The sequence below is a fragment of the Corvus moneduloides genome, chromosome 7 (assembly GCF_009650955.1).
Source record: "Corvus moneduloides isolate bCorMon1 chromosome 7, bCorMon1.pri, whole genome shotgun sequence".
Lineage (NCBI taxonomy): Eukaryota > Metazoa > Chordata > Aves > Passeriformes > Corvidae > Corvus > Corvus moneduloides.
Window position 1 is genome coordinate 8,546,703 of NC_045482.1, and position 12,759 is coordinate 8,559,461.

At 44.7% G+C, this 12,759-nt stretch overlaps 1 protein-coding gene across 6 annotated transcripts in view; it reads left to right on the forward strand.

The window, feature by feature from the left end:
- The first annotated feature begins 1,890 nt into the window (after positions 1 to 1,890).
- MYO1B (myosin IB) overlaps positions 1,891 to 12,759 on the forward strand; it is a 110,197-nt gene continuing 99,328 nt past the window's right edge. For 5 of the 6 annotated variants that reach the window (XM_032114084.1, XM_032114086.1, XM_032114083.1 and 2 more), the window contains exon 1: positions 1,892 to 2,034. The gene's annotated coding sequence lies outside the window, so the exon portion shown is untranslated. Of the gene's footprint in view, positions 2,035 to 12,759 lie in introns of all 6 variants that reach the window. The other variant, XM_032114081.1, reaches the window with a different exon arrangement.

The window sequence follows — 12,759 nt, forward strand, 5'->3', positions numbered from 1 at the left end:
TGTAAAGTGGAAATATGTACGTTCTCAATGAAGTGCTTGCAGTCACTGTCTCGTGGTGTTTCTTATTGTTGTGTGTGTGTTGCAGATAAATAGTGTTGACCGGACAGCAGTTGCTTTCCTTACTGAAACTTGAATTCAGTTTTCATTTAGATTTGGAGTAAAAGGAAATTGTCTTTTTTTTTTTTTTTTAAATTATTATTATTATTTCCCTTCATTATTTGGGAAAAAATGCAATAACTATCTCCCAGAAAGTAAGTTGAGTCATGAGCAAAGCACTTACCTGAAGCAAGAATGAGGTGAAAGGACGGGCTCATGGACTCATGCCTGTGCCTCTTTCAGACCACCCCAAAGCTAAACTATCCTCCGGAGAATACCTGCATCAGGCTGTCACTGTTTCATACACCTGAGTTTTGACCAAGCCCTCAGTTCTTCAGCAGGAAAAATATTTTGCTGAACTAGGTTTTGACCACTTCTAATGAAAGCAGTAATTAATTTCACAGATATAAAAAATTAAGGGCAAGACAAATCTTAGGAGTTAAGCATCTGTGCTGAACATAATAAAAGAGTGATGAGTCTATGAATCAGCAGGGCTTCAAGGCTCCGGTTCCTGGGATTCATCTGAGAGCTGTCTCCAACACTTGTACAGTTACAGATTTGAAAATTGTGTGAGAACACAATCTCTTTCTATAAACAGAAGGACTACCAAGGAGATGTGTGTCTGGGAATGCGGTACTGACTTTGAAATATCTCAAGTGTTTTAATGAGGAAGGCTTTTAGAATGCATCTTGCATCTTCACAGTGCGGTTCCGATCACATTGAATCTGGTGATATAAGCTGGATTTCTTCCACATGCTGAAGAGTTCTGGTTGTGTATCTGCAGTTCGGGTCCTCTTCTCACTGTTATCTAGCAAATGTAGGTTTAGCTCGGGGTTGAATGGAAGGTTATTGCTGTTTAGAAACAACCCAGCTTGGAAAAAGCCTGCTTGCAAACATGAGAAAGTAACAAAATGTGCTAATTGGTTTCTTAGGAAAAAAGCACAAGCAGTGAAACTTTTCACACGGGGTATTTCGCCAGGAAGTGTCTCAGTGTAATACACAGACCTACACTCTCCGTCACTTCTCTGAGTGGGGAGTTTTCACGGGGGTGAGGAGAAACCTCCATTCCTTGCCCTCAGTCCCAGAAACAAAATATGAGCCGTTTAGGGCTTTTTCTTTTTTCCCCTTCTTTTCACACAATGGGGCAATCGCTCTATTATTGATGGCTTCTGCGCTTATCACGGTCAGGATTGGGCAGATAAGCTATGTTATATCAAAGCTTGCTGTAAATACTTTCGGGTGCTTACATTCAGTTGAGGAAATACTGAAAACACTATTGCAGAAACCGAGTGGGACATGTTGGGTTTCACACTGAAACAGGCCAATTTCTCTTTTTCCTTAGTTTTTGACGGCTTAAGGTGAGGGTGAAAGAAATGAACTGGAGAGCTGCAGAGCAGGCGGGTCTGGAGCGCGGGAGACCAGGTGAGGAAGGCGGCGGCTCCGGGATCGCGGGGGCTCGGTGCAGCCCGGGAAGTGGGAGCAGCCCGGGGAGTGGCAGCAGCCCGGGGAGTGGCAGCAGCCCGAGGAGCGGGAGCAGCCCGGGGAGTGCGAGCAGCCCGAGAAGTGGGAGCAGCCCGGGGAGTGCGAGCAGCCCGGGGAGCGGGTGCAGCCCGGGGAGCCCGAGCAGCCCGAGGAGCGGGAGCAGCCCGGGGAGTGCGAGCAGCCCGAGGAGCGGGAGCAGCCCGAGGAGTGCGAGCAGCCCGGGCCCCCGCGCAGGGCGTGGTGCCCGCCGGGCGGCGCTGCGGGGCCGGGGCGGGCGGGCGGTGGCGCCTCCGCCCCTGTCGGGCGGGCGGGGAGGGGCCGGGGCTGGGCCCCGCTGGCTCCGCTCTGCTCCGCTCTGCTCCGCCGGCTCCTCGGCAGGGCAGCGTCCGCCGGCGGCTCGGGGCGGGAGGCGAAGGGCGGTCGCGGGACGGCGGGCAGCGCCCTTCGGCAGCAGAGGTACAGCACCCCCCGGGACTCCCCGGCCCGCACGGCTCCCTTTGTTCCGCGGCGCCGGGGGCTCCGGCAGCCCGCGCGGGACACGCCGCGGGGATGGGCAAAGGGATGGGGTCGGCGCTGCAGCGGCTTGGGGTGCTGGTGTGGCGGCTCGGCGCTGGGTCTCCTGTGAGGAGGGGGCGGCGGTGCCTGCTCCGGGTGCCGAGCACGGGAGCCCCGGCGCCTCCTGGGCGCCCCTTCCCCTCGCAAAACTGCGGCTTCGGGACGCTCTGCGTGCGCTGTGGCTGGCGTTCAGCGGCTGGTGGATGGCAGCGGGGCTGGGACAGCTTCATTTATGCATGAACGCTGTGCGCACACACGCATGGACGGTCCGGGGCTCGCTCCCTCAAGCATATATGTGTGTGTGTGCGTGCTCTTTCTGGGAAGAGAGCGTGGCATCTGTTTCTTCTTGTCTGAAATAATTACCCTGTGTGCGCGGCTTTGCTGAATTCAAAAGAACGGGCTCGGCTGCGGGGCTCGGGGGAACCGTGGGAAGAGTGCTGGTAACTTGGAGCAGGATGATGGATTCTGCTGTCGGGTAACACTTGGAGAGGAGACTTGAGGAAGGGCTTTCCAGGGCAGGGTCATTGTCCCAGAGAACTTCCCTGAGGGGACGAGTTGGTGTAGCCTCCCAAGGAAGACCGCCTGTCTGCGCCCATGGAGGCTGTTGGGATTCGGTGTGGGACATCTGCTGCCGCTGTGTTTTGGGAAGGGAATCCCTTTGTTCCTCGGAGTGGCCAGACTCCCCGTTGGAAAACAATGGCCTTCCTAGAAGAGCCACAGGGAGTGGGGCTAGCGGTGCAGTCACGAAGTGGTCCAGTGCTCGCTTGCCTTGCCCAGGGTACCGATGTGCTCACACGTCCGTGCTCACATGTGCTGTTTGCTTTTTCATGTAATTTAAAGCTTTGGAGTTTCACACCATGTCATGAAATCAGTTGCTATGCATTTAGTCAGGACCACTATTCTAAAGGATGAATGTAACAGTAACTAAATAAAAGCTAACTACTCTTAAAATTTACGTTAGAGAAACAATTTAAAATATATCCAGATTGGAAATGACCGCTGGCGTAAAGGTCAGGTAAAACTCCTGACTTTGCGATTTTTGTGTCGAATCATGAGTCTTCCATATCCGTCTGTCCTATTGTTAATTGTGAATTAAGGCTGGCAACAAGCTGCCCATCCTTCCCTGGATGAATCATCACTTTGTCAAGCCCTGTGTCAAAAACAAGGCTTTCCCCAAAAGTGTGCAGTGGTAGAGAACAGAAATAGTCCAACCCATCTGTTAAAGTAAAGTTCAGTCCTTGGCTGCTTTTAAACCTATGAAAGGTAATGACATTCTTCTCATCATGTGCTTTTATTTCCAGTTGTCCTAGGGCTGAGTTTAAGAATGTCTTCAATTTAGTGCTAACGCTGCCTCTGGCTTAATTTTGTGTGAAGGTGTTAGGGTTGGAGCATTCCAATTATTCCCAAAGTAACATAAAGTGGTCACTGCTTACGTTGGCTTGTAGCAGCTACTGGCGTGTTAGGTTGCCACAAGTTCCTCCATATCCTTAGGAAAGGAGATGTTTGTAAAACACCGGTGGTGGTGTTGGATATCTAAAAGGATTCTGGCTCCTTATGAGCACCACAGATTGAATGCTCAGCAAGCTGAAGGTGAAAGGACTCATGAAAGCATCCTAAATCACAGAAGCTTGCTCCTTTCCTTTCCTTTCCTTTCCTTTCCTTTCCTTTCCTTTCCTTTCCTTTCCTTTCCTTTCCTTTCCTTTCCTTTCCTTTCCTTTCCTTTCCTTTCCTTTCCTTTCCTTTCCTTTCCTTTCCTTTCCTTTCCTTTCCTTTCCTTTCCTTTCCTTTCCTTTCCTTTCCTTTCCTTTCCTTTCCTTTCCTTTCCTTTCCTTTCCTTTCCTTTTTTGTAAGAGACCTTGTTAAATCACACCTGTGGGGAGGAACTCTGAGGAAATGATGGCAGGGGGTGGTAGTTTAGCTCTGTGTGTTAGCCCTTTCAAGCATTGTGCAAAACTTGATGTAATTACCTTTAGAAGGGCAAATGTACATTTCAAGCCTACTAGTGCTTCTGGGGGAAGGGAAAATAAAAGTCTGGCAAATGAGGAGAGGAAGTGGGAGAGAGCAATTGGAAACATAAGCAAAGTCATTAATTTTTCCCACTGTGCACTCTTAAGAAACTGCTGGCAACATACTGGAGATACTCTGCCTCATGGAAGTGTCAGGGACTTGCTTCACATGATTCTCTGAGATCATCTGGTTTCCCTGAGCTCTGTGGGAACAGAAATTCCTCATGTTGGAGGCTGATCTCATCTTCCTTCGGCAGCAGTAGTAGCAGCGGCTTGGGAGTTGGAGAGGAAGGTGAAGAGAGTGCCAGTGGGACGGTTTGGAGAAAAGCTTAGTTCTGGTGTAGGCCAAGCTGGACACTGTTTCCTCCTTTCATTTGCCTTGTCTGGTCAGAGCTGGGACAAATGCTGACATACCCACCAAAGTTCAGTGCCCTTTCAGACTGCTGAGCTCATTTAGCACAGCTCATGTACTGGACTGTCCTATAAATCTTATCCTGTATTTAATTCATCTTTTCTTTTTACTGTACTAGTGAACAGCAAACTGAAATGGAAAGGGGTAACTTGAGTGATTGTATGCATCAAGCTTGGGGAATCTCCTGAGTTTGATGAAAGACAAAAATAAAGGGTTTTTCCCTCCCTTATAGCTATGTAGTTAATCTATTAAATTCTCAGAGCTTTCTAAGTAGTGTCTTTTGTTTGTTGTAGGACTACTGGCAAAAATTTTAGGAAGGCTGAAGTAGTGATGACCAGCCCTGGAGTCTGTAACTTGATCTACAGCTTTTTCTCTTCAACTGGGAAAGGAAGTAACAGCTCTTGTTACACCCTTATGTAACCTCTCCATTCATATCCTCCAGAAAGAAGGAAACCAGAGCTTGATTTCTGGTATATAAGCTGATATCAAGGCATGCTTTGTCATAAAGAAGCAGTAAAGAATAACATTATTTTTTTTCTGTTTTGCAGTTCCTAGAATGAAAAAAAAAACCAAACCCAAACCCCCAGCCCTCCCAAAAGTTAAACATTTTAATTTTGTGCTGATTGGATAGTGGAAATCTCTGCAACTCCTCATCATGTGCTGTGAAGTAGCTGTTAAACTGCAACAAGGGTCTTGTGAATCTTTCCTGGTGTGTTTGAGCATTAGTCTCAAAACATTCATCATTTGCAGTTGTGCCCCAGTTCGCTTGTGGTTTGTGAAAGCTTTGGTCTTTTGGTGTGTATTACTCCAGATTTTGGTTCTAAACAGTGTGGAAACTAGGATTTCTTTTTTGTTTGTTTGTTTTGCTCAGTTTGGTTTTTTTATTTCCTGTTAGTGGCATAGCTTTTAGAGAAAACTGTACAAAAAGTTAATCTTTTTGTCTCTTCCAACTCCTTTTTACTGGGAAATTTCCCATTTGGTATCACCAAGTAAACTTGTATCCATTTCTTGATATATATTTTAAGTCAGCGAAGTCACGCTGGTGATGGAAGTGTTTCAGTGGGAAAGACTAGGTCTTAAAAATACAATTTCAGAGGCGAAGAAGAATGATCAAATCCCCTTTCCAGATGCAAACTGGCTGGGGAATTCTTCTATGCAGACAGTACAGCAGGAGTAATGGACCCTAGAGGCCAGAACAGCCTCTCCAGTACTCCAGCCTTTGGGAGGGAAGCAGTCTGAGAGGTGGTCTCCAGCCTAAGTGACCAGATTTAACACTTCAGCAAACAAGCTGAAGGCTCAAGATAAGGAATCCGAATATCCAGAGTCCCAAGGAGTAAGGGTGAGAAACATTTACTGTCACTGAGATTTTTCTTTCCTCTGCAGGGGTGGGGAGTGGGTGTATCCTGGGGCTTAGGTAATTGCCTTGTCTCTGGCTTTGTGTAGTGCTACCTTGGAATTGCTTCGTCGCTGTGGGTGTACTAATAAACTTTTCTTTGTTCTCCCTGTCTTGGAGAGGCAGCAACCCTTCCAAGGGTCTTATATTGGCAGAAATCCTTACGTTGTTGGGCAAGAGAACCATGAAAGTAAAAGACACCAGGAGGAAAGTAAGAGCATTTATCAAGGAGAAAAAGAGGCGATCATCGAGAGGAATAGGTGCTGAGTAGCAGAAGGGCTGGTGGGTGTTGTACTATCAGAAGTGCTTGTTGTGGATTTCTTTATTTTCTAAATGGAGGCAGCAAGGAAAGACTCATTTTTCCCAACTGTAAGCAGAAATCAGTTTTTAAAAGTCTATGACCACAGCCTGGTCAGCATTGGTACAAGCTTCCTGGGCCCACAAATATGCTTTGTATGTGAGCTGTCTTGCTGTTTGCTTTATGCTTCTCTTTTTGTAATATTCTGTAATTTTCATAGTTTGTACACTCTAAAGTGCTACTGGGGGTACTTTGAATTGCAGTAAGAGTACAAATACAAAATTACGAATAAGAATATTTAAACTGTAGGCTTTGCTACAATGGAAAGAAGAACAGGTGGAGAGCTGGGACATCCTGAAGTGTTTTGTCACACCCCAAAAAGTTTCTACTCTTTTATATGCATTTTCTTTATGGAATCTGTCCTCCGTTTGTCTACATGAGTGTACTGGTGTTTAAAGATCTTTGAAAAGACTGGGCCTTAAGGTAACCACCAGTTTTTATGCACAGTGGAGCATATGCAATGTCCTGATACTGTGCTTAAATCTTTGCCAGTAACCTTTGAGAACCTGCGCCTCAGAAATGAGGAAACTGCTGGGTGATGAAGTGTTGAAGAATTCTGTATCTTCGAAAAGCACAAGCAAAGGAAGTTACACTTATTCTCTGTGTTTTAATGCCTTTGTGTTAAAACAATTTGAAGCACAATTAAGGGTATCTTTTTAGATCAAAGAGGTATCCTTAAAGTCCTTATTGCGTAAGGACTCTGCAGATGGCACTGTAATGAGAAGTCAGCCCTGCTTTTAGGAGAGCTGTTGAAGGGAGTGAGTTGCTATTAATCCTCTGCACTGTGCCTCTATGGAAGCAAATAAGCAGCTTAACATAGAGACACTGATGAAGAGATGAAGAGGTGCCATTTTTTCTGGGACTCTGGGAATTGGTTCACTCTTCACTGAATAGCTCTGCTAGAGCTTCATGTTTGAGGGCTGAGAAGAAAGCCTTTCCTAGCAGAGCTCATGCTTATCTGATGTGAAAGAAGGGATACCTGGGATGTCTAACTTCCAGCAAAAATAACAGCTGCTCTACCTTTTCATCAAGAGAGGCTTGGAGAGAGGGCAGCAGGAAGGTGGTAGAGGTTGAAAGGCAGATTATTTTGGGGAATAGTTAAGCCTACAAGCTAAACAAGTGGTTGCTTGAGTGTCTGGATACCCTTCCTAGCTTTTAAGTGTGTGTAGGTCTGTGACTGATGGAGCAGTTGAGGTTTGTTGCGCAGAGTAATCTAGGGAAGTGCTAACTCCCTGTAAACCTTTGGAGAAGGAAAAAGAGTTGTAGAGGGGGTGAAGGAGTATTCCTGGTGGTGGTGAGGAAATACTGCTGCCATGATGTACCAGGAATCCTCTGTACAGCCTTGTTTAAATCCCTGCTTGGCCAAGATGGGCTCAAAAAGGGGAGGGAGCAGAAAAGGGTGATTGGGATGGTAAAGGGAGATGGAAAGGCAAATGAGAGGGAAATGGGCAATACTGGCTATGCATTATTTGGAATGAAGTCCACGAGATGAACCTCTGTCAATACTTTCCTGTGAGACAGAAAACACATTTAAATTTAAAAACAAAACCAAACCACAGCAGTATGTGCAAAAGCAAGAAGTAGTAGATATTAGCTGATCATGAATAAATTTAGTCTAGAAATAAGGCACACCAAAATAACTATTTCTCATGGAGAAGGATGGAAAATGGCCCTCTGGAGCAGTGCAGTGTAGTAGTTCGTGGCTGTAGGATGCAGTGTGTTTGGCACCGGTCTGGAGCACACAGAACAGATTTGGCTGCAATTGCCATTGTTCAGCTCACAGGCTGTCAGGCTGCTGGAGTTAAAAGGGCTCTGGAGATTACCTTCAGTGATCAAAGAGTGCAGGGCTCTGTTGAAACAAAGTTCACTCCAGGAGAAAGCCTGGAAAATCTTTTGGCAAGCATGGAGAGAGCTGGAGCTCCTTGTGCCTTGTAACAGGTTTCTGGAACATGGGGAGCTTGCCTGTATCTCGTGTGAATAGAACTTTTTGCTTCCCAAAAATTGGCAGATGATAGTTCTCATGAAATACAGCAACAGGAAACTTAGTAGCTTTGAGTTTGTGTTGAGTTTGCCTGCCATGGGACCGGCTGTTTTCTGTCTGTGGAAGGGAGTTACTTTCTATTGATGTTTTAAGAAGGTGTCCCTCTCTACATCTGTGAAGTGTTATATTTTATTTGGAAAATCTCTGTTTATCATGCTAGTTGTTAATAAAAACACCATCTGCTGGTTTTTAGCTTCATGGACATCTGGACAAGAGTGATGTGTTGAAATGCAACTTCATGGACCACTCCCATTGTCTGAAATATCTCTTGATATGATACACAGGAAGAGCTGGAGATGCCTTGATTCAGAAATTGATGACTTTTGTCCTCTAATTGCAGGTGTCCATCTGAAAATGACTGTTGAGGATGAAAATAACAAAATTGTGGGTATAGGTCAACTGCTTGAGACAAGCAAATATGTCTGAACAGTACATGTAATTAAAAAAATTTTTCCCTTAATAGATTTTAATTTTTTCCCTTAAATAGATTCTTTTTTATCTTAGGTTTGGGCAAATAATGCTTCCTCTTCCCACAACACTTGCATCCAAATTCTTTCATTCCCTCCCTTCATTAAAAAATAGCAGTGGCTTGCTGGACAGAAATTGATGTGCAGAATAGACAGCGATGGCAAGTGGTGGGGTGAAACCTTGCACTACTGTTTTACCTTGGCAACTACTCCTGGGAGAAGTGGGACTAGTTGAGTCTGACTTCCTGCAGGTTTTTCTCTTGTGATGGATTGACTTGCAAAGAAGTAATAATTTCCATTTGAAGCTTTTTTGTGCAGCTAGGGAATTTTGCAGAGCAATTTTTCTGCTCTGTGGTAGTTAATAAGGGGTTTGTTCTCCTCGCAACCCATGCCTCCGATGGAATGATTGTGCTCAGATCTCCTGTCCTGCCTGCTTTTGTGTGGAACATCAGCTGTTCTGTTGTCCTTTACTCTGTCCTGTTCAATGAAATTCAACATTAGATGTGTGTAAGAGTAGATGCATAGACCAAGAGAGGTACAGCTGGCATGATTTGTCTTATTTTCGTAAAATACTAGCCTAAAAACATTCCAAACTTTATTTACAAATATTACAAGGACCCCGCCAGTGAGGTTTTGAGGAGGGGAAATTGCAATGGGCAAGAATAAGGTCTATGGCATGGTGTTTGTGTGACTTCTTTTCCTCCTGTTTTAAATGGAAAAGTACAGGGACATTTTTGGTTTACCCAGACTTTTACTGCTTGTAAGAGGATATAGGTGCATGGAAACTGCGGTACCCTGTGAGTGCCAACTGCTCTAGGAGTTAGGGTGTGCTCAGTTATCATGGCTGACTTGATGCTGGGTAGATACAGGCACCAATGCCTCTTCTGGGGTCTGGATTTCCTGAAGCTCCTGATTAGGTTTGTCTTCATCTGTGACTGCTTTTAAGCCTGGTTCAGTGACTGTTGCGATGACTTTCTGTGGCTGTTTTTCCTTCTGCTGTTGGCAGCTGAGTGAAGCTGTGGTGTTACCTGGCCTGTTATTTCATTTTCTGCATATCTTCAGGGCCTATCACCAACGTCTTAACAGGCAGCAAAGCATTTGAGCAGAAGATTAGCCTGTACTCTGGTATTTTAACCCTGTGGTATTATGGCATCTCTTAGTATCTACCTTCCCCACAGTGTAAATCAGTGTTCACTCCAGTTGCTCCACCATGAGCAGTTCTTTTGCCTGGATCCAGGGGTGTGTAGTTCCCGTGCTGTCTGCAGGAAAGCAAGGCTTCCTTTCTGCCTATGTGCTTGTGTGGAATAGAAAGTAAAAATCCTATTATAATCAAAGATCTCGATTACAGCTGATTGCTTGATTGCTCCCGAGGGACTGAAACCTCAGTTGAGAGAAGTGATTTGACTTTGTGAGGGCTGATTGTGTGTAAAAGTGTTTTGTGGAGATCTACCACTGAGAGATCTTTTGAACCCAAGCTCTGGTGTGGTGGCAAGCAACTGCAAACAAAGAAGTTCCCCTTACATAAATAAACACTACCTTGTGTTTTGTGCCCCTGTTCTGCAAATGTAACCTTTGGATTGGGCAGGATCCTCCAAAATTGGCAGAAAACTTTAGGCGGCAGCTTGAAAGATTAAGATAATCAGTTTGAAAAGGCACCCACTGCTTAGTGTAGCTTAGCTGTCCAGTAGTAAAAGCTATTTTTTTTTTCTGAAAGAATGGGGGTGTTTTCTATGTGTCTATATCCTGTACTGACAACTTTTTAAAAGTTGTGTTGTTTGAAGAACACTGTCAGTCTAAAATCAGTTTAGGGGGAGAAGGCAGGACCTTTGACAACTTTTGCCTTTGCAGTCCCATTTTGTTCCTTATTTTGAAAAAGATTTGAGGAAATCTTAGCAAGGTATGTGCCAAAGATGGAGCCCCTTTGTTCCTGAATACTTTATCCCTTTCTGTAGATGTGGACCTGGAATGATTATAAAACTCTGTGGCTAGGCAATGACTAAGAAAAGCCTAAATATAAGAAACCACCATGGATCCTGTTTCTGCTGAACTCAGTGGGAATTTCACCAGAATTTTGGACTGTAAGTAGCCTTGGTAGTGAAGGCCTATTTCTAGATGCATTCAAAATGCCCAAGGTGTTTTCCCCCATTAAACTAAATAAAGAAAAAAAGAGGAACAAAAGGACTCTAGAATAACCATTTACAGAAAAGGCCACTTCACACCTATATTCTTTGAAGCCTGTCAATATAATCCAAAATGTAAAGGAACATTTGCAGAGTAAAAATGGAGTAGCAGACATATTTTGACTGTATTTTCACAGCTGCTACAGAAGAGTGCCTTAGCAACGTTGAAAGACCCAAATGTTTTTCCCAGAACCTGGTGTGACTGTATGACTGACCCAGATTAGTTAAAGTACGGCAGAAAAGCTGACTTAGGAAGTAGATCAACCCCAGAGTGCGATTACTGGTGGCAGTTATTGTGTTGTGGTTGCAAAATAATTATTAGAAGTAATTTGAAGACATGTACTGCTGGGACTGTAAAGTAGAAATAATAGAATAGATATACCCCGTGGTCTCGTAGAGCAGGTAATACCCATGCTAATGTTATTCAAACTGCTGGGAGAAAAATAACAGAAAGTAGCCTTAGAGAAATGCAAACACAGCCCCCCAGGCTGCTGAATTAGTCTTTTTTTAAGGAAGAGAAGAAGGGCAGAGCTGTATCTTCTGCATACATGGCTTGTGTGATTTTGGTTTTGTGGTAAGATACTGTGCACCTTTTCGGTGATACCAGAGTTGTTCATAGTCTCATCTTAATATGAACAGAGGCACGAGAGAGGCATCTCTTTCACTTTAGGGGAGATTACTGATTAATGTGGGTTGCAACCAAGCTGATATAAAAGAGAAAACACCCCGCCCCCAACACCAAAACAAAACCCCCAATACTCCCCCAACGAGCGCCAAAGAACTACAGCAGCAACCAGACCTCTCACTTTCCATTTATGAAGAACCTGAGTCCTGTTAATGAAGAAAGTTTAATCCACAGTTTATGTCAGGAGGAGATAATGCCCCAGCTAACATTTTGTACGTGTGCTAATGCAGTCTAATTTCACACTATCAGTTTTTCTAAACTGCAGTTAAATCCATTGTTAAACTGTTAAAATATGATATTGCCTCACGTGGTTGCAACAGTACCTTAAGTGGCCTGATTCTTTCTTGAAAATTACCCAATCTTTAGATAAATGGCGGAGCATTCATTTCTCCTGTGGAATTCTCTGGTCAGATCTTCTGTCATCTAAATTGCATTCACTGGTGCGAAACTGTCCTAATCTGATGTTGCTAAAGGGCTGTTCCCATTTAGCTGATGCTGAATGCAAACATTCCTGCGGTCCCAATACAAATACACCCCGTAATGCCGCATTTTACTTTTGTAATTCACCAGAGCTGTTTGCTGTTAAGTACTCAAGGAATCCGGTGCACGTGTGTAATATTCAGTGCCCACGGAAATTTAAGAGAGGTTGCACAAGGTTTCAAATAATAACTCTTACTTGGTAGGTAAGATGTGAGAAACATTAGCTAGTTCAAAAGCTCGGAATTATAAACTTTTCCAGTTTGGAAAACACTGATTTTTTCAGTAGGGCTGCGAGAAAGAAAGGAATTCAGAAGCTATTCAGACATTGGCGAAACCAAAAGGAAAGATGGAGAGTCAGAGGAAGCATTTCAGTTCTTTGAGTGCTTTTACTGCTGTTGCGATATCCATTAACATTCCTTCCTGCAATTTGTCAGTCACGTTTCTCAAGTCCATTTTCTTGCAGGAAAAAGTAATGGGGCTGCAGCACCGTGCTGTTTTCTGCATGCTCTTTTCCACAGGACATGGATGTGTCAGAGCAGCAATTGTGAGCAGTCACAGCTGGGCAGGAGGCTGCAGGTGTTAGGTGTTCCTGGCAGACCGCGGC